A 26941-nucleotide genomic window follows, 5' to 3' on the forward strand; every position below is an offset into this window, starting at 1 on the left:
TCCATTGGGACTGGGAGGGTAAATTTTCATTTTTGAATGTCAACGGCCATATCACGTAGAACGCACCTGGTCTCGTCAGCTCCCAGAAGTTAAGTTACGTCGAGTCCCGTTAGTACTTGGAAGGGTGACCGCTTGGGAATACGGAATGTCGTTAGCGATGAATAGTTTGTTTTCAATAACAAATTTCTTGAAATTTTTTTTCAATCACAATGGTTACCAGTCCAAATTCGTAGATCAAAAATTTCAATGACACAGGGATAGGTTCAATTCATCTATAGGAATGATTCTGGATGAATTCCATTGAGAGTTTTTCAAAGTTTATCGCGTTTTTTTATTCGCGATGGTTACCAGTCCGAATTCAATGAACAAACATTTCAATCACTTTGAAGTGATTTTCTATTCATCCATTGGGACTGGGAGGGTAAATTTTCATTTTTGAATGTCAACGGCCATATCACGTAGAACGCACCTGGTCTCGTCAGCTCCCAGAAGTTAAGTTACGTCGAGTCCCGTTAGTACTTGGAAGGGTGACCGCTTGGGAATACGGGATGTCGTTGGCGATGAATAGTTTGTTTTCAATAACAAATTTCTTTAAATTTTTTTTCAATCACGATTGTTACCAGTCCAAATTCGTAGATCAAAAATTTCAATGACAAAGGGATAGGTTCAATTCATCTATAGGAATGATTCTGGATGAATTCCATTGAGAGTTTTTCAAAGTTTATCGCGTTTTTTTATTCGCGATGGTTACCAGTCCGAATTCAATGAACAAACATTTCAATCACTTTGAAGTGATTTTCTATTCATCCATTGGGACTGGGAGGGTAAATTTTCATTTTTGAATGTCAACGGCCATATCACGTAGAACGCACCTGGTCTCGTCAGCTCCCAGAAGTTAAGTTACGTCGAGTCCCGTTAGTACTTGGAAGGGTGACCGCTTGGGAATACGGAATGTCGTTAGCGATGAATAGTTTGTTTTCAATAACAAATTTCTTGAAATTTTTTTTCAATCACAATGGTTACCAGTCCAAATTCGTAGATCAAAAATTTCAATGACACAGGGATAGGTTCAATTCATCTATAGGAATGATTCTGGATGAATTCCATTGAGAGTTTTTCAAAGTTTATCGCGTTTTTTTATTCGCGATGGTTACCAGTCCGAATTCAATGAACAAACATTTCAATCACTTTGAAGTGATTTTCTATTCATCCATTGGGACTGGGAGGGTAAATTTTCATTTTTGAATGTCAACGGCCATATCACGTAGAACGCACCTGGTCTCGTCAGCTCCCAGAAGTTAAGTTACGTCGAGTCCCGTTAGTACTTGGAAGGGTGACCGCTTGGGAATACGGAATGTCGTTGGCGATGAATAGTTTGTTTTCAATAACAAATTTCTTGAAATTTTTTTTCAATCACAATGGTTACCAGTCCAAATTCGTAGATCAAAAATTTCAATGACACAGGGATAGGTTCAATTCATCTATAGGAATGATTCTGGATGAATTCCATTGAGAGTTTTTCAAAGTTTATCGCGTTTTTTTATTCGCGATGGTTACCAGTCCAAATTCAATGAACAAACATTTCAATCAGTTTGAAGTGATTTTCTATTCATCCATTGGGACTGGGAGGGTAAATTTTCATTTGTGAATGTCAACGGCCATATCACGTAGAACGCACCTGGTCTCGTCAGCTCCCAGAAGTTAAGTTACGTCGAGTCCCGTTAGTACTTGGAAGGGTGACCGCTTGGGAATACGGGATGTCGTTGGCGATGAATAGTTTGTTTTCAATAACAAATTTCTTGAAATTTTTTTTCAATCACGATGGTTACCAGTCCAAATTCGTAGATCAAAAATTTCAATGACAAAGGGATAGGTTCAATTCATCTATAGGAATGATTCTGGATGAATTCCATTGAGAGTTTTTCAAAGTTTATCGCGTTTTTTTATTCGCGATGGTTACCAGTCCGAATTCAATGAACAAACATTTCAATCACTTTGAAGTGATTTTCTATTCATCCATTGGGACTGGGAGGGTAAATTTTCATTTTTGAATGTCAACGGCCATATCACGTAGAACGCACCTGGTCTCGTCAGCTCCCAGAAGTTAAGTTACGTCGAGTCCCGTTAGTACTTGGAAGGGTGACCGCTTGGGAATACGGAATGTCGTTGGCGATGAATAGTTTGTTTTCAATAACAAATTTCTTGAAATTTTTTTTCAATCACAATGGTTACCAGTCCAAATTCGTAGATCAAAAATTTCAATGACACAGGGATAGGTTCAATTCATCTATAGGAATGATTCTGGATGAATTCCATTGAGAGTTTTTCAAAGTTTATCGCGTTTTTTTATTCGCGATGGTTACCAGTCCAAATTCAATGAACAAACATTTCAATCACTTTGAAGTGATTTTCTATTCATCCATTGGGACTGGGAGGGTAAATTTTCGTTTGTGAATGTCAACGGCCATATCAGGTAGAACGCACCTGGTCTCGTCAGCTCCCAGAAGTTAAGTTACGTCGAGTCCCGTTAGTACTTGGAAGGGTGACCGCTTGGGAATACGGAATGTCGTTGGCGATGAATAGTTTGTTTTCAATAACAAATTTCTTGAAATTTTTTTTCAATCACAATGGTTACCAGTCGAAATTCGTAGATAAAAAATTTCAATGACACAGGGATAGGTTCAATTCATCTATAGGAATGATTCTGGATGAATTCCATTGAGAGTTTTTCAAAGTTTATCGCGTTTTTTTATTCGCGATGGTTACCAGTCCGAATTCAATGAACAAACATTTCAATCACTTTGAAGTGATTTTCTATTCATCCATTGGGACTGGGAGGATAAATTTTCATTTTCGAATGTCAACGGCCATATCACGTAGAACGCACCTGGTCTCGTCAGCTCCAAGAAGTTAAGTTACGTCGAGTCCCGTTAGTACTTGGAAGGGTGACCGCTTGGGAATACGGAATGTCGTTGGCGATGAATAGTTTGTTTTCAATAACAAATTTCTTGAAATTTTTTTTCAATCACAATGGTTACCAGTCCAAATTCGTAGATCAAAAATTTCAATGACACAGGGATAGGTTCAATTCATCTATAGGAATGATTCTGGATGAATTCCATTGAGAGTTTTTCAAAGTTTATCGCAATTTTTTATTCGCGATGGTTACCAGTCCGAATTCAATGGACAAACATTTCAATCACTTTGAAGTGATTTTCTATTCATCCATTGGGACTGGGAGGGTAAATTTTCATTTTTGAATGTCAACGGCCATATCACGTAGAACGCACCTGGTCTCGTTAGCTCCCAGAAGTTAAGTTACGTCGAGTCCCGTTAGTACTTGGAAGGGTGACCGCTTGGGAATACGGGATGTCGTTGGCGATGAATAGTTTGTTTTCAATAACAAATTTCTTGAAATTTTTTTTCAATCACGATGGTTACCAGTCCAAATTCGTAGATCAAAAATTTCAATGACAAAGGGATAGGTTCAATTCATCTATAGGAATGATTCTGGATGAATTCCATTGAGAGTTTTTCAAAGTTTATCGCGTTTTTTTATTCGCGATGGTTACCAGTCCGAATTCAATGAACAAACATTTCAATCACTTTGAAGTGATTTTCTATTCATCCATTGGGACTGGGAGTATAAATTTTCATTTTTGAATGTCAACGGCCATATCACGTAGAACGCACCTGGTCTCGTCAGCTCCCAGAAGTTAAGTTACGTCGAGTCCCGTTAGTACTTGGAAGGGTGACCGCTTGGGAATACGGAATGTCGTTGGCGATGAATAGTTTGTTTTCAATAACAAATTTCTTGAAATTTTTTTTCAATCACAATGGTTACCAGTCCAAATTCGTAGATCAAAAATTTCAATGACACAGGGATAGGTTCAATTCATCTATAGGAATGATTCTGGATGAATTCCATTGAGAGTTTTTCAAAGTTTATCGCGATTTTTTATTCGCGATGGTTACCAGTCCGAATTCAATGGACAAACATTTCAATCACTTTGAAGTGATTTTCTATTCATCCATTGGGACTGGGAGGGTAAATTTTCATTTTTGAATGTCAACGGCCATATCACGTAGAACGCACCTGGTCTCGTTAGCTCCCAGAAGTTAAGTTACGTCGAGTCCCGTTAGTACTTGGAAGGGTGACCGCTTGGGAATACGGGATGTCGTTGGCGATGAATAGTTTGTTTTCAATAACAAATTTCTTGAAATTTTTTTTCAATCACGATGGTTACCAGTCCAAATTCGTAGATCAAAAATTTCAATGACAAAGGGATAGGTTCAATTCATCTATAGGAATGATTCTGGATGAATTCCATTGAGAGTTTTTCAAAGTTTATCGCGTTTTTTTATTCGCGATGGTTACCAGTCCAAATTCAATGAACAAACATTTCTATCACTTTGAAGTGATTTTCTATTCATCCATTGGGACTGGGAGGGTAAATTTTCATTTTTGAATGTCAACGGCCATATCACGTAGAACGCACCTGGTCTCGTCAGCTCCCAGAAGTTAAGTTACGTCGAGTCCCGTTAGTACTTGGAAGGGTGACCGCTTGGGAATACGGAATGTCGTTGGCGATGAATAGTTTGTTTTCAATAACAAATTTCTTGAAATTTTTTTTCAATCACAATGGTTACCAGTCCAAATTCGTAGATCAAAAATTTCAATGACACAGGGATAGGTTCAATTCATCTATAGGAATGATTCTGGATGAATTCCATTGAGAGTTTTTCAAAGTTTATCGCTTTTTTTTATTCGCGATGGTTACCAGTCCGAATTCAATGGACAAACATTTCAATCACTTTGAAGTGATTTTCTATTCATCCATTGGGACTGGGAGGGTAAATTTTCATTTTTGAATGTCAACGGCCATATCACGTAGAACGCACCTGGTCTCGTCAGCTCCCAGAAGTTAAGTTACGTCGAGTCCCGTTAGCTCTTGGAAGGGTGACCGCTTGGGAATACGGAATGTCGTTGGCGATGAATAGTTTGTTTTCAATAACAAATTTCTTGAAATTTTTTTTCAATCACGATGGTTACCAGTCCAAATTCGTAGATCAAAAATTTCAATGACACAGGGATAGGTTCAATTCATCTATAGGAATGATTCTGGATGAATTCCATTGAGAGTTTTTCAAAGTTTATCGCGTTTTTTTATTCGCGATGGTTACCAGTCCAAATTCAATGAACAAACATTTCTATCACTTTGAAGTGATTTTCTATTCATCCATTGGGACTGGGAGGGTAAATTTTCATTTTTGAATGTCAACGGCCATATCACGTAGAACGCACCTGGTCTCGTCAGCTCCCAGAAGTTAAGTTACGTCGAGTCCCGTTAGTACCTGGAAGGGTGACCGCTTGGGAATACGGAATGTCGTTGGCGATGAATAGTTTGTTTTCAATAACAAATTTCTTGAAATTTTTTTTCAATCACAATGGTTACCAGTCCAAATTCGTAGATCAAAAATTTCAATGACACAGGGATAGGTTCAATTCATCTATAGGAATGATTCTGGATGAATTCCATTGAGAGTTTTTCAAAGTTTATCGCGTTTTTTATTCGCGATGGTTACCAGTCCGAATTCAATGAACAAACATTTCAATCACTTTGAAGTGATTTTCTATTCATCCATTTGGAATGGGAGGGTAAATTTTCATTTTTGAATGTCAACGGCCATATCACGTAGAACGCACCTGGTCTCGTCAGCTCCCAGAAGTTAAGTTACGTCGAGTCCCATTAGCTCTTGGAAGGGTGACCGCTTGGGAATACGGAATGTCGTTGGCGATGAATAGTTTGTTTTCAATAACAAATTTCTTGAAATTTTTTTTCAATCACGATGGTTACCAGTCCAAATTCGTAGATCAAAAATTTCAATGACACAGGGATAGGTTCAATTCATCTATAGGAATGATTCTGGATGAATTCCATTGAGAGTTTTTCAAAGTTTATCGCGTTTTTTTATTCGCGATGGTTACCAGTCCAAATTCAATGAACAAACATTTCTATCACTTTGAAGTGATTTTCTATTCATCCATTGGGACTGGGAGGGTAAATTTTCATTTTTGAATGTCAACGGCCATATCACGTAGAACGCACCTGGTCTCGTCAGCTCCCAGAAGTTAAGTTACGTCGAGTCCCGTTAGTACTTGGAAGGGTGACCGCTTGGGAATACGGAATGTCGTTGGCGATGAATAGTTTGTTTTCAATAACAAATTTCTTGAAATTTTTTTTCAATCACAATGGTTACCAGTCCAAATTCGTAGATCAAAAATTTCAATGACACAGGGATAGGTTCAATTCATCTATAGGAATGATTCTGGATGAATTCCATTGAGAGTTTTTCAAAGTTTATCGCTTTTTTTTATTCGCGATGGTTACCAGTCCGAATTCAATGGACAAACATTTCAATCACTTTGAAGTGATTTTCTATTCATCCATTGGGACTGGGAGGGTAAATTTTCATTTTTGAATGTCAACGGCCATATCACGTAGAACGCACCTGGTCTCGTCAGCTCCCAGAAGTTAAGTTACGTCGAGTCCCGTTAGCTCTTGGAAGGGTGACCGCTTGGGAATACGGAATGTCGTTGGCGATGAATAGTTTGTTTTCAATAACAAATTTCTTGAAATTTTTTTTCAATCACGATGGTTACCAGTCCAAATTCGTAGATCAAAAATTTCAATGACACAGGGATAGGTTCAATTCATCTATAGGAATGATTCTGGATGAATTCAATTGAGAGTTTTTCAAAGTTTATCGCGTTTTTTTATTCGCGATGGTTACCAGTCCAAATTCAATGAACAAACATTTCTATCACTTTGAAGTGATTTTCTATTCATCCATTGGGACTGGGAGGGTAAATTTTCATTTTTGAATGTCAACGGCCATATCACGTAGAACGCACCTGGTCTCGTCAGCTCCCAGAAGTTAAGTTACGTCGAGTCCCGTTAGTACCTGGAAGGGTGACCGCTTGGGAATACGGAATGTCGTTGGCGATGAATAGTTTGTTTTCAATAACAAATTTCTTGAAATTTTTTTTCAATCACAATGGTTACCAGTCCAAATTCGTAGATCAAAAATTTCAATGACACAGGGATAGGTTCAATTCATCTATAGGAATGATTCTGGATGAATTCCATTGAGAGTTTTTCAAAGTTTATTGCGTTTTTTATTCGCGATGGTTACCAGTCCGAATTCAATGAACAAACATTTCAATCACTTTGAAGTGATTTTCTATTCATCCATTTGGAATGGGAGGGTAAATTTTCATTTTTGAATGTCAACGGCCATATCACGTAGAACGCACCTGGTCTCGTCAGCTCCCAGAAGTTAAGTTACGTCGAGTCCCATTAGCTCTTGGAAGGGTGACCGCTTGGGAATACGGAATGTCGTTGGCGATGAATAGTTTGTTTTCAATAACAAATTTCTTGAAATTTTTTTTCAATCACGATGGTTACCAGTCCAAATTCGTAGATCAAAAATTTCAATGACACAGGGATAGGTTCAATTCATCTATAGGAATGATTCTGGATGAATTCAATTGAGAGTTTTTCAAAGTTTATCGCGTTTTTTTATTCGCGATGGTTACCAGTCCGAATTCAATGAACAAACATTTCAATCACTTTGAAGTGATTTTCTATTCATCCATTGGGACTGGGAGGGTAAATTTTCATTTTTGAATGTCAACGGCCATATCACGTAGAACGCACCTGGTCTCGTCAGCTCCCAGAAGTTAAGTTACGTCGAGTCCCGTTAGCTCTTGGAAGGGTGACCGCTTGGGAATACGGAATGTCGTTGGCGATGAATAGTTTGTTTTCAATAACAAATTTCTTGAAATTTTTTTTCAATCACGATGGTTACCAGTCCAAATTCGTCGATCAAAAATTTCAATGACACAGGGATAGGTTCAATTCATCTATAGGAATGATTCTGGATGAATTCCATTGAGAGTTTTTCAAAGTTTATCGCGTTTTTTTATTCGCGATGGTTACCAGTCCGAATTCAATGAACAAACATTTCAATCACTTTGAAGTGATTTTCTATTCATCCATTGGGACTGGGAGGGTAAATTTTCATTTTTGAATGTCAACGGCCATATCACGTAGAACGCACCTGGTTTCGTCAGCTCCCAGAAGTTAAGTTACGTCGAGTCCCGTTAGCTCTTGGAAGGGTGACCGCTTGGGAATACGGAATGTCGTTGGCGATGAATAGTTTGTTTTCAATAACAAATTTCTTGAAATTTTTTTTCAATCACGATGGTTACCAGTCCAAATTCGTCGATCAAAAATTTCAATGACACAGGGATAGGTTCAATTCATCTATAGGAATGATTCTGGATGAATTCCATTGAGAGTTTTTCAAAGTTTATCGCGTTTTTTTATTCGCGATGGTTACCAGTCCGAATTCAATGAACAAACATTTCAATCACTTTGAAGTGATTTTCTATTCATCCATTGGGACTGGGAGGGTAAATTTTCATTTTTGAATGTCAACGGCCATATCACGTAGAACGCACCTGGTCTCGTCAGCTCCCAGAAGTTAAGTTACGTCGAGTCCCGTTAGTACTTGGAAGGGTGACCGCTTGGGAATACGGAATGTCGTTGGCGATGAATAGTTTGTTTTCAATAACAAATTTCTTGAAATTTTTTTTCAATCACGATGGTTACCAGTCCAAATTCGTAGATCAAAAATTTCAATGACACAGGGATAGGTTCAATTCATCTATAGGAATGATTCTGGATGAATTCAATTGAGAGTTTTTCAAAGTTTATCGCGTTTTTTTATTCGCGATGGTTACCAGTCCAAATTCAATGAACAAACATTTCTATCACTTTGAAGTGATTTTCTATTCATCCATTGGGACTGGGAGGGTAAATTTTCATTTTTGAATGTCAACGGCCATATCACGTAGAACGCACCTGGTCTCGTCAGCTCCCAGAAGTTAAGTTACGTCGAGTCCCGTTAGTACCTGGAAGGGTGACCGCTTGGGAATACGGAATGTCGTTGGCGATGAATAGTTTGTTTTCAATAACAAATTTCTTGAAATTTTTTTTCAATCACAATGGTTACCAGTCCAAATTCGTAGATCAAAAATTTCAATGACACAGGGATAGGTTCAATTCATCTATAGGAATGATTCTGGATGAATTCCATTGAGAGTTTTTCAAAGTTTATTGCGTTTTTTATTCGCGATGGTTACCAGTCCGAATTCAATGAACAAACATTTCAATCACTTTGAAGTGATTTTCTATTCATCCATTTGGAATGGGAGGGTAAATTTTCATTTTTGAATGTCAACGGCCATATCACGTAGAACGCACCTGGTCTCGTCAGCTCCCAGAAGTTAAGTTACGTCGAGTCCCATTAGCTCTTGGAAGGGTGACCGCTTGGGAATACGGAATGTCGTTGGCGATGAATAGTTTGTTTTCAATAACAAATTTCTTGAAATTTTTTTTCAATCACGATGGTTACCAGTCCAAATTCGTAGATCAAAAATTTCAATGACACAGGGATAGGTTCAATTCATCTATAGGAATGATTCTGGATGAATTCAATTGAGAGTTTTTCAAAGTTTATCGCGTTTTTTTATTCGCGATGGTTACCAGTCCGAATTCAATGAACAAACATTTCAATCACTTTGAAGTGATTTTCTATTCATCCATTGGGACTGGGAGGGTAAATTTTCATTTTTGAATGTCAACGGCCATATCACGTAGAACGCACCTGGTCTCGTCAGCTCCCAGAAGTTAAGTTACGTCGAGTCCCGTTAGCTCTTGGAAGGGTGACCGCTTGGGAATACGGAATGTCGTTGGCGATGAATAGTTTGTTTTCAATAACAAATTTCTTGAAATTTTTTTTCAATCACGATGGTTACCAGTCCAAATTCGTCGATCAAAAATTTCAATGACACAGGGATAGGTTCAATTCATCTATAGGAATGATTCTGGATGAATTCCATTGAGAGTTTTTCAAAGTTTATCGCGTTTTTTTATTCGCGATGGTTACCAGTCCGAATTCAATGAACAAACATTTCAATCACTTTGAAGTGATTTTCTATTCATCCATTGGGACTGGGAGGGTAAATTTTCATTTTTGAATGTCAACGGCCATATCACGTAGAACGCACCTGGTCTCGTCAGCTCCCAGAAGTTAAGTTACGTCGAGTCCCGTTAGTACTTGGAAGGGTGACCGCTTGGGAATACGGAATGTCGTTGGCGATGAATAGTTTGTTTTCAATAACAAATTTCTTGAAATTTTTTTTCAATCACAATGGTTACCAGTCCAAATTCGTAGATCAAAAATTTCAATGACACAGGGATAGGTTCAATTCATCTATAGGAATGATTCTGGATGAATTCCATTGAGAGTTTTTCAAAGTTTATCGCGATTTTTTATTCGCGATGGTTACCAGTCCGAATTCAATGGACAAACATTTCAATCACTTTGAAGTGATTTTCTATTCATCCATTGGGACTGGGAGGGTAAATTTTCATTTTTGAATGTCAACGGCCATATCACGTAGAACGCACCTGGTCTCGTCAGCTCCCAGAAGTTAAGTTACGTCGAGTCCCGTTAGCTCTTGGAAGGGTGACCGCTTGGGAATACGGAATGTCGTTGGCGATGAATAGTTTGTTTTCAATAACAAATTTCTTGAAATTTTTTTTCAATCACGATGGTTACCAGTCCAAATTCGTAGATCAAAAATTTCAATGACACAGGGATAGGTTCAATTCATCTATAGGAATGATTCTGGATGAATTCCATTGAGAGTTTTTCAAAGTTTATCGCGTTTTTTTATTCGCGATGGTTACCAGTCCAAATTCAATGAACAAACATTTCTATCACTTTGAAGTGATTTTCTATTCATCCATTGGGACTGGGAGGGTAAATTTTCATTTTTGAATGTCAACGGCCATATCACGTAGAACGCACCTGGTCTCGTCAGCTCCCAGAAGTTGTTACGTCGAGTCCCGTTAGCTCTTGGAAGGGTGACCGCTTGGGAATACGGAATGTCGTTGGCGATGAATAGTTTGTTTTCAATAACAAATTTCTTGAAATTTTTTTTCAATCACGATGGTTACCAGTCCAAATTCGTCGATCAAAAATTTCAATGACACAGGGATAGGTTCAATTCATCTATAGGAATGATTCTGGATGAATTCCATTGAGAGTTTTTCAAAGTTTATCGCGTTTTTTTATTCGCGATGGTTACCAGTCCGAATTCAATGAACAAACATTTCAATCACTTTGAAGTGATTTTCTATTCATCCATTGGGACTGGGAGGGTAAATTTTCATTTTTGAATGTCAACGGCCATATCACGTAGAACGCACCTGGTTTCGTCAGCTCCCAGAAGTTAAGTTACGTCGAGTCCCGTTAGCTCTTGGAAGGGTGACCGCTTGGGAATACGGAATGTCGTTGGCGATGAATAGTTTGTTTTCAATAACAAATTTCTTGAAATTTTTTTTCAATCACGATGGTTACCAGTCCAAATTCGTCGATCAAAAATTTCAATGACACAGGGATAGGTTCAATTCATCTATAGGAATGATTCTGGATGAATTCCATTGAGAGTTTTTCAAAGTTTATCGCGTTTTTTTATTCGCGATGGTTACCAGTCCGAATTCAATGAACAAACATTTCAATCACTTTGAAGTGATTTTCTATTCATCCATTGGGACTGGGAGGGTAAATTTTCATTTTTGAATGTCAACGGCCATATCACGTAGAACGCACCTGGTCTCGTCAGCTCCCAGAAGTTAAGTTACGTCGAGTCCCGTTAGCTCTTGGAAGGGTGACCGCTTGGGAATACGGAATGTCGTTGGCGATGAATAGTTTGTTTTCAATAACAAATTTCTTGAAATTTTTTTTCAATCACGATGGTTACCAGTCCAAATTCGTCGATCAAAAATTTCAATGACACAGGGATAGGTTCAATTCATCTATAGGAATGATTCTGGATGAATTCCATTGAGAGTTTTTCAAAGTTTATCGCGTTTTTTTATTCGCGATGGTTACCAGTCCGAATTCAATGAACAAACATTTCAATCACTTTGAAGTGATTTTCTATTCATCCATTGGGACTGGGAGGGTAAATTTTCATTTTTGAATGTCAACGGCCATATCACGTAGAACGCACCTGGTCTCGTCAGCTCCCAGAAGTTAAGTTACGTCGAGTCCCGTTAGTACTTGGAAGGGTGACCGCTTGGGAATACGGAATGTCGTTGGCGATGAATAGTTTGTTTTCAATAACAAATTTCTTGAAATTTTTTTTCAATCACAATGGTTACCAGTCCAAATTCGTAGATCAAAAATTTCAATGACACAGGGATAGGTTCAATTCATCTATAGGAATGATTCTGGATGAATTCCATTGAGAGTTTTTCAAAGTTTATCGCGATTTTTTATTCGCGATGGTTACCAGTCCGAATTCAATGGACAAACATTTCAATCACTTTGAAGTGATTTTCTATTCATCCATTGGGACTGGGAGGGTAAATTTTCATTTTTGAATGTCAACGGCCATATCACGTAGAACGCACCTGGTCTCGTCAGCTCCCAGAAGTTAAGTTACGTCGAGTCCCGTTAGCTCTTGGAAGGGTGACCGCTTGGGAATACGGAATGTCGTTGGCGATGAATAGTTTGTTTTCAATAACAAATTTCTTGAAATTTTTTTTCAATCACGATGGTTACCAGTCCAAATTCGTCGATCAAAAATTTCAATGACACAGGGATAGGTTCAATTCATCTATAGGAATGATTCTGGATGAATTCCATTGAGAGTTTTTCAAAGTTTATCGCGTTTTTTTATTCGCGATGGTTACCAGTCCGAATTCAATGAACAAACATTTCAATCACTTTGAAGTGATTTTCTATTCATCCATTGGGACTGGGAGGGTAAATTTTCATTTTTGAATGTCAACGGCCATATCACGTAGAACGCACCTGGTCTCGTCAGCTCCCAGAAGTTAAGTTACGTCGAGTCCCGTTAGTACTTGGAAGGGTGACCGCTTGGGAATACGGAATGTCGTTGGCGATGAATAGTTTGTTTTCAATAACAAATTTCTTGAAATTTTTTTTCAATCACAATGGTTACCAGTCCAAATTCGTAGATCAAAAATTTCAATGACACAGGGATAGGTTCAATTCATCTATAGGAATGATTCTGGATGAATTCCATTGAGAGTTTTTCAAAGTTTATCGCGATTTTTTATTCGCGATGGTTACCAGTCCGAATTCAATGGACAAACATTTCAATCACTTTGAAGTGATTTTCTATTCATCCATTGGGACTGGGAGGGTAAATTTTCATTTTTGAATGTCAACGGCCATATCACGTAGAACGCACCTGGTCTCGTCAGCTCCCAGAAGTTAAGTTACGTCGAGTCCCGTTAGCTCTTGGAAGGGTGACCGCTTGGGAATACGGAATGTCGTTGGCGATGAATAGTTTGTTTTCAATAACAAATTTCTTGAAATTTTTTTTCAATCACGATGGTTACCAGTCCAAATTCGTAGATCAAAAATGTCAATGACACAGGGATAGGTTCAATTCATCTATAGGAATGATTCTGGATGAATTCCATTGAGAGTTTTTCAAAGTTTATCGCGTTTTTTTATTCGCGATGGTTACCAGTCCGAATTCAATGAACAAACATTTCAATCACTTTGAAGTGATTTTCTATTCATCCATTGGGACTGGGAGGGTAAATTTTCATTTTTGAATGTCAACGGCCATATCACGTAGAACGCACCTGGTTTCGTCAGCTCCCAGAAGTTAAGTTACGTCGAGTCCCGTTAGCTCTTGGAAGGGTGACCGCTTGGGAATACGGAATGTCGTTGGCGATGAATAGTTTGTTTTCAATAACAAATTTCTTGAAATTTTTTTTCAATCACGATGGTTACCAGTCCAAATTCGTCGATCAAAAATTTCAATGACACAGGGATAGGTTCAATTCATCTATAGGAATGATTCTGGATGAATTCCATTGAGAGTTTTTCAAAGTTTATCGCGTTTTTTTATTCGCGATGGTTACCAGTCCGAATTCAATGAACAAACATTTCAATCACTTTGAAGTGATTTTCTATTCATCCATTGGGACTGGGAGGGTAAATTTTCATTTTTGAATGTCAACGGCCATATCACGTAGAACGCACCTGGTCTCGTCAGCTCCCAGAAGTTAAGTTACGTCGAGTCCCGTTAGCTCTTGGAAGGGTGACCGCTTGGGAATACGGAATGTCGTTGGCGATGAATAGTTTGTTTTCAATAACAAATTTCTTGAAATTTTTTTTCAATCACGATGGTTACCAGTCCAAATTCGTCGATCAAAAATTTCAATGACACAGGGATAGGTTCAATTCATCTATAGGAATGATTCTGGATGAATTCCATTGAGAGTTTTTCAAAGTTTATCGCGTTTTTTTATTCGCGATGGTTACCAGTCCGAATTCAATGAACAAACATTTCAATCACTTTGAAGTGATTTTCTATTCATCCATTGGGACTGGGAGGGTAAATTTTCATTTTTGAATGTCAACGGCCATATCACGTAGAACGCACCTGGTCTCGTCAGCTCCCAGAAGTTAAGTTACGTCGAGTCCCGTTAGCTCTTGGAAGGGTGACCGCTTGGGAATACGGAATGTCGTTGGCGATGAATAGTTTGTTTTCAATAACAAATTTCTTGAAATTTTTTTTCAATCACGATGGTTACCAGTCCAAATTCGTCGATCAAAAATTTCAATGACACAGGGATAGGTTCAATTCATCTATAGGAATGATTCTGGATGAATTCCATTGAGAGTTTTTCAAAGTTTATCGCGTTTTTTTATTCGCGATGGTTACCAGTCCGAATTCAATGAACAAACATTTCAATCACTTTGAAGTGATTTTCTATTCATCCATTGGGACTGGGAGGGTAAATTTTCATTTTTGAATGTCAACGGCCATATCACGTAGAACGCACCTGGTCTCGTCAGCTCCCAGAAGTTAAGTTACGTCGAGTCCCGTTAGTACTTGGAAGGGTGACCGCTTGGGAATACGGAATGTCGTTGGCGATGAATAGTTTGTTTTCAATAACAAATTTCTTGAAATTTTTTTTCAATCACAATGGTTACCAGTCCAAATTCGTAGATCAAAAATTTCAATGACACAGGGATAGGTTCAATTCATCTATAGGAATGATTCTGGATGAATTCCATTGAGAGTTTTTCAAAGTTGATCGCGTGTTTTTATTCGTGATGGTTACCAGTCCAAATTCAATGAACAAACATTTCTATCACTTTGAAGTGATTTTCTATTCATCCATTGGGACTGGGAGGGTAAATTTTCATTTTTGAATGTCAACGGCCATATCACGTAGAACGCACCTTGTCTCGTCAGCTCCCAGAAGTTAAGTTACGTCGAGTCCCGTTAGTACTTGGAAGGGTGACCGCTTGGGAATACGGGATGTCGTTGGCGATGAATAGTTTGTTTTCAATAACAAATTTCTTGAAATTTTTTTTCAATCACGATGGTTACCAGTCCAAATTCGTAGATCAAAAATTTCAATGACACAGGGATAGGTTCAATTCATCTATAGGAATGATTCTGGATGAATTCCATTGAGAGTTTTTCAAAGTTGATCGCGTGTTTTTATTCGCGATGGTTACCAGTCCAAATTCAATGAACAAACATTATTATCACTTTGAAGTGATTTTCTATTCATCCATTGGGACTGGGAGGGTAAATTTTCATTTTTGAATGTCAACGGCCATATCACGTAGAACGCACCTGGTCTCGTCAGCTCCCAGAAGTTAAGTTACGTCGAGTCCCGTTAGCTCTTGGAAGGGTGACCGCTTGGGAATACGGAATGTCGTTGGCGATGAATAGTTTGTTTTCAATAACAAATTTCTTGAAATTTTTTTTCAATCACGATGGTTACCAGTCCAAATTCGTCGATCAAAAATTTCAATGACACAGGGATAGGTTCAATTCATCTATAGGAATGATTCTGGATGAATTCCATTGAGAGTTTTTCAAAGTTTATCGCGTTTTTTTATTCGCGATGGTTACCAGTCCGAATTCAATGAACAAACATTTCAATCACTTTGAAGTGATTTTCTATTCATCCATTGGGACTGGGAGGGTAAATTTTCATTTTTGAATGTCAACGGCCATATCACGTAGAACGCACCTGGTCTCGTCAGCTCCCAGAAGTTAAGTTACGTCGAGTCCCGTTAGCTCTTGGAAGGGTGACCGCTTGGGAATACGGAATGTCGTTGGCGATGAATAGTTTGTTTTCAATAACAAATTTCTTGAAATTTTTTTTCAATCACGATGGTTACCAGTCCAAATTCGTCGATCAAAAATTTCAATGACACAGGGATAGGTTCAATTCATCTATAGGAATGATTCTGGATGAATTCCATTGAGAGTTTTTCAAAGTTTATCGCGTTTTTTTATTCGCGATGGTTACCAGTCCGAATTCAATGAACAAACATTTCAATCACTTTGAAGTGATTTTCTATTCATCCATTGAGACTGGGAGGGTAAATTTTCATTTTTGAATGTCAACGGCCATATCACGTAGAACGCACCTGGTCTCGTCAGCTCCCAGAAGTTAAGTTACGTCGAGTCCCGTTAGCTCTTGGAAGGGTGACCGCTTGGGAATACGGAATGTCGTTGGCGATGAATAGTTTGTTTTCAATAACAAATTTCTTGAAATTTTTTTTCAATCACGATGGTTACCAGTCCAAATTCGTCGATCAAAAATTTCAATGACACAGGGATAGGTTCAATTCATCTATAGGAATGATTCTGGATGAATTCCATTGAGAGTTTTTCAAAGTTTATCGCGTTTTTTTATTCGCGATGGTTACCAGTCCGAATTCAATGAACAAACATTTCAATCACTTTGAAGTGATTTTCTATTCATCCATTGGGACTGGGAGGGTAAATTTTCATTTTTGAATGTCAACGGCCATATCACGTAGAACGCACCTGGTCTCGTCAGCTCCCAGAAGTTAAGTTACGTCGAGTCCCGTTAGCTCTTGGAAGGGTGACCGCTTGGGAATACGGAATGTCGTTGGCGATGAATAGTTTGTTTTCAATAACAAATTTCTTGAAATTTTTTTTCAATCACGATGGTTACCAGTCCAAATTCGTCGATCAAAAATTTCAATGACACAGGGATAGGTTCAATTCATCTATAGGAATGATTCTGGATGAATTCCATTGAGAGTTTTTCAAAGTTTATCGCGTTTTTTTATTCGCGATGGTTACCAGTCCGAATTCAATGAACAAACATTTCAATCACTTTGAAGTGATTTTCTATTCATCCATTGGGACTGGGAGGGTAAATTTTCATTTTTGAATGTCAACGGCCATATCACGTAGAACGCACCTGGTCTCGTCAGCTCCCAGAAGTTAAGTTACGTCGAGTCCCGTTAGCTCTTGGAAGGGTGACCGCTTGGGAATACGGAATGTCGTTGGCGATGAATAGTTTGTTTTCAATAACAAATTTCTTGAAATTTTTTTTCAATCACGATGGTTACCAGTCCAAATTCGTCGATCAAAAATTTCAATGACACAGGGATAGGTTCAATTCATCTATAGGAATGATTCTGGATGAATTCCATTGAGAGTTTTTCAAAGTTTATCGCGTTTTTTTATTCGCGATGGTTACCAGTCCGAATTCAATGAACAAACATTTCAATCACTTTGAAGTGATTTTCTATTCATCCATTGGGACTGGGAGGGTAAATTTTCATTTTTGAATGTCAACGGCCATATCACGTAGAACGCACCTGGTCTCGTCAGCTCCCAGAAGTTAAGTTACGTCGAGTCCCGTTAGCTCTTGGAAGGGTGACCGCTTGGGAATACGGAATGTCGTTGGCGATGAATAGTTTGTTTTCAATAACAAATTTCTTGAAATTTTTTTTCAATCACGATGGTTACCAGTCCAAATTCGTAGATCAAAAATTTCAATGACACAGGGATAGGTTCAATTCATCTATAGGAATGATTCTGGATGAATTCCATTGAGAGTTTTTCAAAGTTTATCGCGTTTTTTTATTCGCGATGGTTACCAGTCCGAATTCAATGAACAAACATTTCAATCACTTTGAAGTGATTTTCTATTCATCCATTGGGACTGGGAGGGTAAATTTTCATTTTTGAATGTCAACGGCCATATCACGTAGAACGCACCTGGTCTCGTCAGCTCCCAGAAGTTAAGTTACGTCGAGTCCCGTTAGCTCTTGGAAGGGTGACCGCTTGGGAATACGGAATGTCGTTGGCGATGAATAGTTTGTTTTCAATAACAAATTTCTTGAAATTTTTTTTCAATCACGATGGTTACCAGTCCAAATTCGTCGATCAAAAATTTCAATGACACAGGGATAGGTTCAATTCATCTATAGGAATGATTCTGGATGAATTCCATTGAGAGTTTTTCAAAGTTTATCGCGTTTTTTTATTCGCGATGGTTACCAGTCCGAATTCAATGAACAAACATTTCAATCACTTTGAAGTGATTTTCTATTCATCCATTGGGACTGGGAGGGTAAATTTTCATTTTTGAATGTCAACGGCCATATCACGTAGAACGCACCTGGTCTCGTCAGCTCCCAGAAGTTAAGTTACGTCGAGTCCCGTTAGCTCTTGGAAGGGTGACCGCTTGGGAATACGGAATGTCGTTGGCGATGAATAGTTTGTTTTCAATAACAAATTTCTTGAAATTTTTTTTCAATCACGATGGTTACCAGTCCAAATTCGTCGATCAAAAATTTCAATGACACAGGGATAGGTTCAATTCATCTATAGGAATGATTCTGGATGAATTCCATTGAGAGTTTTTCAAAGTTTATCGCGTTTTTTTATTCGCGATGGTTACCAGTCCGAATTCAATGAACAAACATTTCAATCACTTTGAAGTGATTTTCTATTCATCCATTGGGACTGGGAGGGTAAATTTTCATTTTTGAATGTCAACGGCCATATCACGTAGAACGCACCTGGTCTCGTCAGCTCCCAGAAGTTAAGTTACGTCGAGTCCCGTTAGCTCTTGGAAGGGTGACCGCTTGGGAATACGGAATGTCGTTGGCGATGAATAGTTTGTTTTCAATAACAAATTTCTTGAAATTTTTTTTCAATCACGATGGTTACCAGTCCAAATTCGTAGATCAAAAATTTCAATGACACAGGGATAGGTTCAATTCATCTATAGGAATGATTCTGGATGAATTCCATTGAGAGTTTTTCAAAGTTTATCGCGTTTTTTTATTCGCGATGGTTACCAGTCCGAATTCAATGAACAAACATTTCAATCACTTTGAAGTGATTTTCTATTCATCCATTGGGACTGGGAGGGTAAATTTTCATTTTTGAATGTCAACGGCCATATCACGTAGAACGCACCTGGTCTCGTCAGCTCCCAGAAGTTAAGTTACGTCGAGTCCCGTTAGCTCTTGGAAGGGTGACCGCTTGGGAATACGGAATGTCGTTGGCGATGAATAGTTTGTTTTCAATAACAAATTTCTTGAAATTTTTTTTCAATCACGATGGTTACCAGTCCAAATTCGTCGATCAAAAATTTCAATGACACAGGGATAGGTTCAATTCATCTATAGGAATGATTCTGGATGAATTCCATTGAGAGTTTTTCAAAGTTTATCGCGTTTTTTTATTCGCGATGGTTACCAGTCCGAATTCAATGAACAAACATTTCAATCACTTTGAAGTGATTTTCTATTCATCCATTGGGACTGGGAGGGTAAATTTTCATTTTTGAATGTCAACGGCCATATCACGTAGAACGCACCTGGTCTCGTCAGCTCCCAGAAGTTAAGTTACGTCGAGTCCCGTTAGCTCTTGGAAGGGTGACCGCTTGGGAATACGGAATGTCGTTGGCAATGAATAGTTTGTTTTCAATAACAAATTTCTTGAAATTTTTTTTCAATCACGATGGTTACCAGTCCAAATTCGTCGATCAAAAATTTCAATGACACAGGGATAGGTTCAATTCATCTATAGGAATGATTCTGGATGAATTCCATTGAGAGTTTTTCAAAGTTTATCGCGTTTTTTTATTCGCGATGGTTACCAGTCCGAATTCAATGAACAAACATTTCAATCACTTTGAAGTGATTTTCTATTCATCCATTGGGACTGGGAGGGTAAATTTTCATTTTTGAATGTCAACGGCCATATCACGTAGAACGCACCTGGTCTCGTCAGCTCCCAGAAGTTAAGTTACGTCGAGTCCCGTTAGTACTTGGAAGGGTGACCGCTTGGGAATACGGAATGTCGTTGGCGATGAATAGTTTGTTTTCAATAACAAATTTCTTGAAATTTTTTTTCAATCACAATGGTTACCAGTCCAAATTCGTAGATCAAAAATTTCAATGACACAGGGATAGGTTCAATTCATCTATAGGAATGATTCTGGATGAATTCCATTGAGAGTTTTTCAAAGTTTATCGCGATTTTTTATTCGCGATGGTTACCAGTCCGAATTCAATGGACAAACATTTCAATCACTTTGAAGTGATTTTCTATTCATCCATTGGGACTGGGAGGGTAAATTTTCATTTTTGAATGTCAACGGCCATATCACGTAGAACGCACCTGGTCTCGTCAGCTCCTAGAAGTTAAGTTACGTCGAGTCCCGTTAGTACTTGGAAGGGTGACCGCTTGGGAATACGGGATGTCGTTGGCGATGAATAGTTTGTTTTCAATAACAAATTTCTTGAAATTTTTTTTCAATCACGATGGTTACCAGTCCAAATTCGTAGATCAAAAATTTCAATGACAAAGGGATAGGTTCAATTCATCTATAGGAATGATTCTGGATGAATTCCATTGAGAGTTTTTCAAAGTTTATCGCGTTTTTTTATTCGCGATGGTTACCAGTCCGAATTCAATGAACAAACATTTCTATCACTTTGAAGTGATTTTCTATTCATCCATTGGGACTGGGAGGGTAAATTTTCATTTTTGAATGTCAACGGCCATATCACGTAGAACGCACCTGGTCTCGTCAGCTCCCAGAAGTTAAGTTACGTCGAGTCCCGTTAGCTCTTGGAAGGGTGACCGCTTGGGAATACGGAATGTCGTTGGCGATGAATAGTTTGTTTTCAATAACAAATTTCTTGAAATTTTTTTTCAATCACGATGGTTACCAGTCCAAATTCGTAGATCAAAAATTTCAATGACACAGGGATAGGTTCAATTCATCTATAGGAATGATTCTGGATGAATTCCATTGAGAGTTTTTCAAAGTTTATCGCTTTTTTTTATTCGCGATGGTTACCAGTCCAAATTCAATGAACAAACATTTCTATCACTTTGAAGTGATTTTCTATTCATCCATTGGGACTGGGAGGGTAAATTTTCATTTTTGAATGTCAACGGCCATATCACGTAGAACGCACCTGGTCTCGTCAGCTCCCAGAAGTTAAGTTACGTCGAGTCCCGTTAGCTCTTGGAAGGGTGACCGCTTGGGAATACGGAATGTCGTTGGCGATGAATAGTTTGTTTTCAATAACAAATTTCTTGAAATTTTTTTTCAATCACGATGGTTACCAGTCCAAATTCGTCGATCAAAAATTTCAATGACACAGGGATAGGTTCAATTCATCTATAGGAATGATTCTGGATGAATTCCATTGAGAGTTTTTCAAAGTTTATCGCGTTTTTTTATTCGCGATGGTTACCAGTCCGAATTCAATGGACAAACATTTCAATCACTTTGAAGTGATTTTCTATTCATCCATTGGGACTGGGAGGGTAAATTTTCATTTTTGAATGTCAACGGCCATATCACGTAGAACGCACCTGGTCTCGTCAGCTCCCAGAAGTTAAGTTACGTCGAGTCCCGTTAGTACTTGGAAGGGTGACCGCTTGGGAATACGGAATGTCGTTGGCGATGAATAGTTTGTTTTCAATAACAAATTTCTTGAAATTTTTTTTCAATCACAATGGTTATCAGTCCAAATTCGTAGATCAAAAATTTCAATGACACAGGGATAGGTTCAATTCATCTATAGGAATGATTCTGGATGAATTCCATTGAGAGTTTTTCAAAGTTTATCGCGTTTTTTTATTCGCGATGGTTACCAGTCCGAATTCAATGAACAAACATTTCAATCACTTTGAAGTGATTTTCTATTCATCCATTGGGAATGGGAGGGTAAATTTTCATTTTTGAATGTCAACGGCCATATCACGTAGAACGCACCTGGTCTCGTCAGCTCCCAGAAGTTAAGTTACGTCGAGTCCCGTTAGCTCTTGGAAGGGTGACCGCTTGGGAATACGGAATGTCGTTGGCGATGAATAGTTTGTTTTCAATAACAAATTTCTTGAAATTTTTTTTCAATCACGATGGTTACCAGTCCAAATTCGTAGATCAAAAATTTCAATGACACAGGGATAGGTTCAATTCATCTATAGGAATGATTCTGGATGAATTCCATTGAGAGTTTTTCAAAGTTTATCGCGTTTTTTTATTCGCGATGGTTACCAGTCCGAATTCAATGAACAAACATTTCAATCACTTTGAAGTGATTTTCTATTCATCCATTGGGACTGGGAGGGTAAATTTTCATTTTTGAATGTCAACGGCCATATCACGTAGAACGCACCTGGTCTCGTCAGCTCCCAGAAGTTAAGTTACGTCGAGTCCCGTTAGTACTTGGAAGGGTGACCGCTTGGGAATACGGGATGTCGTTGGCGATGAATAGTTTGTTTTCAATAACAAATTTCTTTAAATTTTTTTTCAATCACGATTGTTACCAGTCCAAATTCGTAGATCAAAAATTTCAATGACACAGGGATAGGTTCAATTCATCTATAGGAATGATTCTGGATGAATTCCATTGAGAGTTTTTCAAAGTTTATCGCGATTTTTTATTCGCGATGGTTACCAGTCCGAATTCAATGGACAAACATTTCAATCACTTTGAAGTGATTTTCTATTCATCCATTGGGACTGGGAGGGTAAATTTTCATTTTTGAATGTCAACGGCCATATCACGTAGAACGCACCTGGTCTCGTCAGCTCCCAGAAGTTAAGTTACGTCGAGTCCCGTTAGTACTTGGAAGGGTGACCGCTTGGGAATACGGAATGTCGTTGGCGATGAATAGTTTGTTTTCAATAACAAATTTCTTGAAATTTTTTTTCAATCACAATGGTTATCAGTCCAAATTCGTAGATCAAAAATTTCAATGACACAGGGATAGGTTCAATTCATCTATAGGAATGATTCTGGATGAATTCCATTGAGAGTTTTTCAAAGTTTATCGCGTTTTTTTATTCGCGATGGTTACCAGTCCGAATTCAATGAACAAACATTTCAATCACTTTGAAGTGATTTTCTATTCATCCATTGGGACTGGGAGGGTAAATTTTCATTTTTGAATGTCAACGGCCATATCACGTAGAACGCACCTGGTCTCGTCAGCTCCCAGAAGTTAAGTTACGTCGAGTCCCGTTAGTACTTGGAAGGGTGACCGCTTGGGAATACGGGATGTCGTTGGCGATGAATAGTTTGTTTTCAATAACAAATTTCTTTAAATTTTTTTTCAATCACGATTGTTACCAGTCCAAATTCGTAGATCAAAAATTTCAATGACACAGGGATAGGTTCAATTCATCTATAGGAATGATTCTGGATGAATTCCATTGAGAGTTTTTCAAAGTTTATCGCGATTTTTTATTCGCGATGGTTACCAGTCCGAATTCAATGGACAAACATTTCAATCACTTTGAAGTGATTTTCTATTCATCCATTGGGACTGGGAGGGTAAATTTTCATTTTTGAATGTCAACGGCCATATCACGTAGAACGCACCTGGTCTCGTCAGCTCCCAGAAGTTAAGTTACGTCGAGTCCCGTTAGTACTTGGAAGGGTGACCGCTTGGGAATACGGAATGTCGTTGGCGATGAATAGTTTGTTTTCAATAACAAATTTCTTGAAATTTTTTTTCAATCACAATGGTTATCAGTCCAAATTCGTAGATCAAAAATTTCAATGACACAGGGATAGGTTCAATTCATCTATAGGAATGATTCTGGATGAATTCCATTGAGAGTTTTTCAAAGTTTATCGCGTTTTTTTATTCGCGATGGTTACCAGTCCGAATTCAATGAACAAACATTTCAATCACTTTGAAGTGATTTTCTATTCATCCATTGGGAATGGGAGGGTAAATTTTCATTTTTGAATGTCAACGGCCATATCACGTAGAACGCACCTGGTCTCGTCAGCTCCCAGAAGTTAAGTTACGTCGAGTCCCGTTAGCTCTTGGAAGGGTGACCGCTTGGGAATACGGAATGTCGTTGGCGATGAATAGTTTGTTTTCAATAACAAATTTCTTGAAATTTTTTTTCAATCACGATGGTTACCAGTCCAAATTCGTAGATCAAAAATTTCAATGACACAGGGATAGGTTCAATTCATCTATAGGAATGATTCTGGATGAATTCCATTGAGAGTTTTTCAAAGTTTATCGCGTTTTTTTATTCGCGATGGTTACCAGTCCGAATTCAATGAACAAACATTTCAATCACTTTGAAGTGATTTTCTATTCATCCATTGGGACTGGGAGGGTAAATTTTCATTTTTGAATGTCAACGGCCATATCACGTAGAACGCACCTGGTCTCGTCAGCTCCCAGAAGTTAAGTTACGTCGAGTCCCGTTAGTACTTGGAAGGGTGACCGCTTGGGAATACGGGATGTCGTTGGCGATGAATAGTTTGTTTTCAATAACAAATTTCTTTAAATTTTTTTTCAATCACGATTGTTACCAGTCCAAATTCGTAGATCAAAAATTTCAATGACACAGGGATAGGTTCAATTCATCTATAGGAATGATTCTGGATGAATTCCATTGAGAGTTTTTCAAAGTTTATCGCGATTTTTTATTCGCGATGGTTACCAGTCCGAATTCAATGGACAAACATTTCAATCACTTTGAAGTGATTTTCTATTCATCCATTGGGACTGGGAGGGTAAATTTTCATTTTTGAATGTCAACGGCCATATCACGTAGAACGCACCTGGTCTCGTTAGCTCCTAGAAGTTAAGTTACGTCGAGTCCCGTTAGTACTTGGAAGGGTGACCGCTTGGGAATACGGAATGTCGTTGGCGATGAATAGTTTGTTTTCAATAACAAATTTCTTGAAATTTTTTTTCAATCACAATGGTTACCAGTCCAAATTCGTAGATCAAAAATTTCAATGACACAGGGATAGGTTCAATTCATCTATAGGAATGATTCTGGATGAATTCCATTGAGAGTTTTTCAAAGTTTATCGCGTTTTTTTATTCGCGATGGTTACCAGTCCAAATTCAATGAACAAACATTTCAATCACTTTGAAGTGATTTTCTATTCATCCATTGGGACTGGGAGGGTAAATTTTCATTTTTGAATGTCAACGGCCATATCACGTAGAAGTACCTGGTCTCGTCAGCTCCCAGAAGTTAAGTTACGTCGAGTCCCGTTACTACTTGGAAGGGTGACCGCTTGGGAATACGGAATGTCGTTGGCGATGAATAGTTTGTTTTCAATAACAAATTTCTTGAAATTTTTTTTCAATCACAATGGTTACCAGTCCAAATTCGTAGATAAAAAATTTCAATGACACAGGGATAGGTTCAATTCATCTATAGGATTGATTCTGGATGAATTCCATTGAGAGTTTTTCAAAGTTTATCGCGATTTTTTATTCGCGATGGTTACCAGTCCGAATTCAATGGACAAACATTTCAATCACTTTGAAGTGATTTTCTATTCATCCATTGGGACTGGGAGGGTAAATTTTCATTTTTGAATGTCAACGGCCATATCACGTAGAACGCACCTGGTCTCGTTAGCTCCTAGAAGTTAAGTTACGTCGAGTCCCGTTAGTACTTGGAAGGGTGACCGCTTGGGAATACGGAATGTCGTTGGCGATGAATAGTTTGTTTTCAATAACAAATTTCTTGAAATTTTTTTTCAATCACAATGGTTACCAGTCCAAATTCGTAGATAAAAAATTTCAATGACACAGGGATAGGTTCAATTCATCTATAGGATTGATTCTGGATGAATTCCATTGAGAGTTTTTCAAAGTTTATCGCGATTTTTTATTCGCGATGGTTACCAGTCCGAATTCAATGGACAAACATTTCAATCACTTTGAAGTGATTTTCTATTCATCCATTGGGACTGGGAGGGTAAATTTTCATTTTTGAATGTCAACGGCCATATCACGTAGAACGCACCTGGTCTCGTTAGCTCCCAGAAGTTAAGTTACGTCGAGTCCCGTTAGTACTTGGAAGGGTGACCGCAGGGGAATACGGAATGTCGTTGGCGATGAATAGTTTGTTTTCAATAACAAATTTCTTGAAATTTTTTTTCAATCACAATGGTTACCAGTCCAAATTCGTAGATCAAAAATTTCAATGACACAGGGATAGGTTCAATTCATCTATAGGAATGATTCTGGATGAATTCCATTGAGAGTTTTTCAAAGTTTATCGCGTTTTTTTATTCGCGATGGTTACCAGTCCAAATTCAATGAACAAACATTTCAATCACTTTGAAGTGATTTTCTATTCATCCATTGGGACTGGGAGGGTAAATTTTCATTTTTGAATGTCAACGGCCATATCACGTAGAACGCACCTGGTCTCGTCAGCTCCCAGAAGTTAAGTTACGTCGAGTCCCGTTAGTACTTGGAAGGGTTACCGCTTGGGAATACGGAATGTCGTTGGCGATGAATAGTTTGTTTTCAATAACAAATTTCTTGAAATTTTTTTTCAATCACAATGGTTACCAGTCCAAATTCGTAGATCAAAAATTTCAATGACACAGGGATAGGTTCAATTCATCTATAGGAATGATTCTGGATGAATTCCATTGAGAGTTTTTCAAAGTTTATCGCGATTTTTTATTCGCGATGGTTACC

At 38.2% G+C, this 26941-nt stretch overlaps 66 pseudogenes; all 66 read left to right on the forward strand.

Annotated features, from left to right (window-relative positions):
- Positions 1-38: 38 nt before the first annotated feature.
- Positions 39-157, forward strand: LOC124345693 (annotated as a pseudogene).
- A 284-nt stretch (positions 158-441) lies between these two features.
- Positions 442-560, forward strand: LOC124346465 (annotated as a pseudogene).
- A 284-nt stretch (positions 561-844) lies between these two features.
- Positions 845-963, forward strand: LOC124345694 (annotated as a pseudogene).
- A 284-nt stretch (positions 964-1247) lies between these two features.
- Positions 1248-1366, forward strand: LOC124345182 (annotated as a pseudogene).
- Positions 1367-1650: 284 nt separating this feature from the next.
- On the forward strand, positions 1651-1769 carry LOC124346466 (annotated as a pseudogene).
- A 284-nt stretch (positions 1770-2053) lies between these two features.
- Positions 2054-2172, forward strand: LOC124345184 (annotated as a pseudogene).
- Positions 2173-2456: 284 nt separating this feature from the next.
- On the forward strand, positions 2457-2575 carry LOC124345796 (annotated as a pseudogene).
- A 284-nt stretch (positions 2576-2859) lies between these two features.
- On the forward strand, positions 2860-2978 carry LOC124345881 (annotated as a pseudogene).
- Positions 2979-3262: 284 nt separating this feature from the next.
- LOC124344662 lies at positions 3263-3381 on the forward strand (annotated as a pseudogene).
- Positions 3382-3665: 284 nt separating this feature from the next.
- LOC124345185 lies at positions 3666-3784 on the forward strand (annotated as a pseudogene).
- Positions 3785-4068: 284 nt separating this feature from the next.
- LOC124344664 lies at positions 4069-4187 on the forward strand (annotated as a pseudogene).
- Positions 4188-4471: 284 nt separating this feature from the next.
- Positions 4472-4590, forward strand: LOC124345186 (annotated as a pseudogene).
- Positions 4591-4874: 284 nt separating this feature from the next.
- Positions 4875-4993, forward strand: LOC124346078 (annotated as a pseudogene).
- Positions 4994-5277: 284 nt separating this feature from the next.
- On the forward strand, positions 5278-5396 carry LOC124345256 (annotated as a pseudogene).
- Positions 5397-5679: 283 nt separating this feature from the next.
- On the forward strand, positions 5680-5798 carry LOC124346121 (annotated as a pseudogene).
- A 284-nt stretch (positions 5799-6082) lies between these two features.
- Positions 6083-6201, forward strand: LOC124345187 (annotated as a pseudogene).
- Positions 6202-6485: 284 nt separating this feature from the next.
- LOC124346079 lies at positions 6486-6604 on the forward strand (annotated as a pseudogene).
- A 284-nt stretch (positions 6605-6888) lies between these two features.
- LOC124345257 lies at positions 6889-7007 on the forward strand (annotated as a pseudogene).
- Positions 7008-7290: 283 nt separating this feature from the next.
- Positions 7291-7409, forward strand: LOC124346122 (annotated as a pseudogene).
- A 284-nt stretch (positions 7410-7693) lies between these two features.
- On the forward strand, positions 7694-7812 carry LOC124346081 (annotated as a pseudogene).
- A 284-nt stretch (positions 7813-8096) lies between these two features.
- Positions 8097-8215, forward strand: LOC124346166 (annotated as a pseudogene).
- A 284-nt stretch (positions 8216-8499) lies between these two features.
- LOC124345188 lies at positions 8500-8618 on the forward strand (annotated as a pseudogene).
- A 284-nt stretch (positions 8619-8902) lies between these two features.
- LOC124345258 lies at positions 8903-9021 on the forward strand (annotated as a pseudogene).
- Positions 9022-9304: 283 nt separating this feature from the next.
- Positions 9305-9423, forward strand: LOC124346123 (annotated as a pseudogene).
- Positions 9424-9707: 284 nt separating this feature from the next.
- On the forward strand, positions 9708-9826 carry LOC124346082 (annotated as a pseudogene).
- Positions 9827-10110: 284 nt separating this feature from the next.
- On the forward strand, positions 10111-10229 carry LOC124345189 (annotated as a pseudogene).
- A 284-nt stretch (positions 10230-10513) lies between these two features.
- On the forward strand, positions 10514-10632 carry LOC124346083 (annotated as a pseudogene).
- Positions 10633-11317: 685 nt separating this feature from the next.
- On the forward strand, positions 11318-11436 carry LOC124346167 (annotated as a pseudogene).
- A 284-nt stretch (positions 11437-11720) lies between these two features.
- Positions 11721-11839, forward strand: LOC124346084 (annotated as a pseudogene).
- A 284-nt stretch (positions 11840-12123) lies between these two features.
- On the forward strand, positions 12124-12242 carry LOC124345190 (annotated as a pseudogene).
- A 284-nt stretch (positions 12243-12526) lies between these two features.
- LOC124346085 lies at positions 12527-12645 on the forward strand (annotated as a pseudogene).
- Positions 12646-12929: 284 nt separating this feature from the next.
- On the forward strand, positions 12930-13048 carry LOC124345191 (annotated as a pseudogene).
- A 284-nt stretch (positions 13049-13332) lies between these two features.
- Positions 13333-13451, forward strand: LOC124346087 (annotated as a pseudogene).
- A 284-nt stretch (positions 13452-13735) lies between these two features.
- On the forward strand, positions 13736-13854 carry LOC124346169 (annotated as a pseudogene).
- Positions 13855-14138: 284 nt separating this feature from the next.
- Positions 14139-14257, forward strand: LOC124346088 (annotated as a pseudogene).
- A 284-nt stretch (positions 14258-14541) lies between these two features.
- Positions 14542-14660, forward strand: LOC124346089 (annotated as a pseudogene).
- A 284-nt stretch (positions 14661-14944) lies between these two features.
- On the forward strand, positions 14945-15063 carry LOC124345192 (annotated as a pseudogene).
- Positions 15064-15347: 284 nt separating this feature from the next.
- Positions 15348-15466, forward strand: LOC124345519 (annotated as a pseudogene).
- Positions 15467-15750: 284 nt separating this feature from the next.
- Positions 15751-15869, forward strand: LOC124346090 (annotated as a pseudogene).
- Positions 15870-16153: 284 nt separating this feature from the next.
- Positions 16154-16272, forward strand: LOC124346091 (annotated as a pseudogene).
- Positions 16273-16556: 284 nt separating this feature from the next.
- On the forward strand, positions 16557-16675 carry LOC124346093 (annotated as a pseudogene).
- Positions 16676-16959: 284 nt separating this feature from the next.
- LOC124346095 lies at positions 16960-17078 on the forward strand (annotated as a pseudogene).
- Positions 17079-17362: 284 nt separating this feature from the next.
- On the forward strand, positions 17363-17481 carry LOC124346096 (annotated as a pseudogene).
- Positions 17482-17765: 284 nt separating this feature from the next.
- On the forward strand, positions 17766-17884 carry LOC124346097 (annotated as a pseudogene).
- Positions 17885-18168: 284 nt separating this feature from the next.
- LOC124346098 lies at positions 18169-18287 on the forward strand (annotated as a pseudogene).
- A 284-nt stretch (positions 18288-18571) lies between these two features.
- LOC124346099 lies at positions 18572-18690 on the forward strand (annotated as a pseudogene).
- A 284-nt stretch (positions 18691-18974) lies between these two features.
- Positions 18975-19093, forward strand: LOC124346100 (annotated as a pseudogene).
- A 284-nt stretch (positions 19094-19377) lies between these two features.
- Positions 19378-19496, forward strand: LOC124346101 (annotated as a pseudogene).
- Positions 19497-19780: 284 nt separating this feature from the next.
- Positions 19781-19899, forward strand: LOC124346005 (annotated as a pseudogene).
- Positions 19900-20183: 284 nt separating this feature from the next.
- LOC124345193 lies at positions 20184-20302 on the forward strand (annotated as a pseudogene).
- Positions 20303-20586: 284 nt separating this feature from the next.
- On the forward strand, positions 20587-20705 carry LOC124344793 (annotated as a pseudogene).
- Positions 20706-20989: 284 nt separating this feature from the next.
- On the forward strand, positions 20990-21108 carry LOC124346102 (annotated as a pseudogene).
- A 284-nt stretch (positions 21109-21392) lies between these two features.
- LOC124346103 lies at positions 21393-21511 on the forward strand (annotated as a pseudogene).
- Positions 21512-21795: 284 nt separating this feature from the next.
- Positions 21796-21914, forward strand: LOC124345195 (annotated as a pseudogene).
- A 284-nt stretch (positions 21915-22198) lies between these two features.
- On the forward strand, positions 22199-22317 carry LOC124346105 (annotated as a pseudogene).
- A 284-nt stretch (positions 22318-22601) lies between these two features.
- LOC124346467 lies at positions 22602-22720 on the forward strand (annotated as a pseudogene).
- A 284-nt stretch (positions 22721-23004) lies between these two features.
- LOC124345196 lies at positions 23005-23123 on the forward strand (annotated as a pseudogene).
- A 284-nt stretch (positions 23124-23407) lies between these two features.
- On the forward strand, positions 23408-23526 carry LOC124346468 (annotated as a pseudogene).
- A 284-nt stretch (positions 23527-23810) lies between these two features.
- LOC124345197 lies at positions 23811-23929 on the forward strand (annotated as a pseudogene).
- A 284-nt stretch (positions 23930-24213) lies between these two features.
- On the forward strand, positions 24214-24332 carry LOC124346106 (annotated as a pseudogene).
- A 284-nt stretch (positions 24333-24616) lies between these two features.
- On the forward strand, positions 24617-24735 carry LOC124346469 (annotated as a pseudogene).
- A 284-nt stretch (positions 24736-25019) lies between these two features.
- On the forward strand, positions 25020-25138 carry LOC124345780 (annotated as a pseudogene).
- Positions 25139-25422: 284 nt separating this feature from the next.
- Positions 25423-25540, forward strand: LOC124346120 (annotated as a pseudogene).
- A 284-nt stretch (positions 25541-25824) lies between these two features.
- LOC124345781 lies at positions 25825-25943 on the forward strand (annotated as a pseudogene).
- Positions 25944-26227: 284 nt separating this feature from the next.
- Positions 26228-26346, forward strand: LOC124345700 (annotated as a pseudogene).
- A 284-nt stretch (positions 26347-26630) lies between these two features.
- LOC124345515 lies at positions 26631-26749 on the forward strand (annotated as a pseudogene).
- The last annotated feature ends 192 nt before the right edge of the window (positions 26750-26941 follow it).

This window comes from Daphnia pulicaria, chromosome 6, assembly GCF_021234035.1.
Source record: "Daphnia pulicaria isolate SC F1-1A chromosome 6, SC_F0-13Bv2, whole genome shotgun sequence".
Classification (NCBI taxonomy): Eukaryota; Metazoa; Arthropoda; class Branchiopoda; order Diplostraca; family Daphniidae; genus Daphnia; species Daphnia pulicaria.